Genomic DNA, 2,886 nt, shown 5'->3' on the forward strand with positions numbered 1-2,886 from the left:
AACAACAGGAGTTGGTCCGCTAAGGCTCCCGGCACGTCGGCCATTGTCAAACACCGCCAAAATCCCCAGTTCGTCAAGGTCTGGGGCGGAATCTGCGCTAGCGGTAAGACCCCCCTCGTTTTCGTGGATCAAGGATCAAATCGGTCAGCCAAGAAGTCTACCGCAGATCGTCATGGTCAGGGGCGGAATCTGCGCTAGCGGTAAGACCCCCCTCGTTTTCGTGGATCGTGGATCAAAATCAACCAAGAAGTCTACCAACGCGACATTCTCGAGACTGTGGTACTTCCGTGGGTCTAACAGCACTTCTGCAATGTTAATTGGACGTTCCAACAGGACTTTTCACCTGCTCACAAGGCGAAAACAACTCAATATTGGTGTTAGACCCATTTTCCGAGCTTCATCGCGTCTTCGGAACGGCCGCCCTACTCGCTGGATCTCAACCCGATGGACTACAGCGTGTAGTCAATTTTTGAAGCAAGGGCCTGTACTACACGCCAAATAAGTTTGGAGTCGCTGAAGCAATCACTGCGCCGGGAATGGGATTGATTGTTGCCAGAAGACCTGCTGCCCATTGCTAAAACTTACAAGACGCTTTTAGGCTTATGTATCGCCGCAGGAGGATGCTACTTCAAAACCGGCTGAGCATATTATTGCGGAAGGTCAATGTTGTTGTTATTCATCGTTGTTTTACTTAATTTTTGTTGGTTTAATAAAAAATGATTAAAAATATTTGTCTCCGTTTTATCTAGTCACCTTGTGTGTGTAAATATATATATATATATATATATATATATATATATATATATATATATATATATATATATATATATATATATATATATATATATATATATATATATATATGATCTGTGATTCCTTCACGAAATAATTACAAAACTTTATTTTATTATTGTTTCTGGCAAATATCAATGTAAATAACTACATATTATCTTAATATTTAAAATTTGGAATAAATTGTACGATTATTGTTTATGTGAATGAATGTTTAATGTGCGTGACGGAATCACACAATATTATGACGGAATCACGCAGTATCGTGACGGAATCACACACTTTTAACTTCAATTTTACATGCTTAATTTGCTCTTCCCAAAAGTCCTCGAAAAAAAGCTGCCGTAGTTCGAAAATTGGCCAGTGATATTTTAAATATTGAAGTAAAGGGTCCTTTATCAGTGACAACAGCAGATTACTCATGCGTTACTAACTTTTATAATAATGATAGTATATCACGAGTCATGCCCGGAAAGGCAGACGTCGTTTACAGTTTATTCAAATAGCGACAAAATTAAAATGCAAAAACGCCATCTTGTAATGACGGTTGCTGAAGCATACCAGACTTTTAAATTTGAATTTCTAAATTACGTTATCGGAAAATCCGAGTTTGCCTCGATGCGTTCAAAGAACGTACTTTTTCCAGTGATATGCCACAAAACGTATGCGGATGCAAACACCATAGCAACTTTATTTTGTAACTGGTTTTTTTACATTGTCAATATCTACAAATATTTCCGACGTATTCAGATGAATTTGTATCAAATTGTGTATGTAATTCACAGCAAGAAGCTTGCATGTTTAACAAATGCGGTATGTGCAAAGGTTTTCGTCTTTTTACTGAAAATTTCACCAGTAAACTTGAGAATACAGATGATTCAGTGATCTGGTATCAGTGGAATCAGGACAATGATAGTTATTTAGCAAAAGAGTTGCAGGAAGGTAGTGTTCAAGATGCAATTGATTTGATCTCATCTTCAACATGTTTACATAAAACGTCATCAAGCGATATCTTACGAATCACAGAAAGCTGATGCACAGTTGCATGACAGTGCATCTTGTATCTTGCAGATGGATTTCGCAGAAAACTATACTGCAACTTTTCAGGACGAGATCCAATCAGTACACTGGAAACAAAAACAAATAACTGTGTACATGATTATGATTTGGCATCGCTCTGAAATAATTTCAAAAATATTTATCTCAGACTGTCGTGATCATGAAAAACATTCAGTCGCTGCATATGCTGCGAAAATTCTTGAGTTTATCAAACTGTCTTTACCCACAGATGATACTGTGCAGATATGGACCGATGGACCAATTAGTCAGTACAAAAGTAAATGTGTATTTATTTTGTCTATAAAATTGAAGGAAGTTTCTGATCTACAGCTACAGTGGAATTACTTTGCAACCAGTCATGCAAAGGGCCAAATGATACACTGGGTGGCTGTTAAATCAGCACAGAGCAATATAAATGTTACTGTCCTTTCACCTAATGAAATTGAAACCAAATGCAATGAACTGAATGCTGATCTTTTGTGGAGTGATGTACCGGCTGTTCCAGGTACACAAACTGTTCATTGTGTTATTCTGAAACAGAACAACGTTAAGTGTAAGATGTACACAAATGCTGTGAATGTAAAACAACATGTTATGATTAAAACTACAACAGAAATTATCACTCCAGCTTAAACTTCTATAACACCTAGCTTGGGTTTCATTTTTACGCCACCTACTGAGAATGCTGGTTCTACGCCACCGACTGTGGATACTGTCAGTATTATTCCTAAAGCTTCGATTTCAAGACAATATTTACGGTAATTTACTAAGTAGTAATATAATAAAATATAGTTATATCTTTTGGTAATTTTATCGCCTTAATTTAAAGTCGCACCAACAAGTACTCATAGATATAAAAAACACAAATTTATATCTGGAAAGAACTTTGTAGTTCGTGTGTTCCAAAGCAGATTTTATAATTATTAAATAATTATTTAATATAAAGGTAGTTTTTGATTTGTAATAAACATGGTACGTGTAATATGTGTGAATAAGACATATGTCGTAAATAAAGATTCCCCATTTTTTTATTTT

Source organism: Hydra vulgaris, chromosome 12, assembly GCF_038396675.1.
Source record: "Hydra vulgaris chromosome 12, alternate assembly HydraT2T_AEP".
NCBI lineage: Eukaryota > Metazoa > Cnidaria > Hydrozoa > Anthoathecata > Hydridae > Hydra > Hydra vulgaris.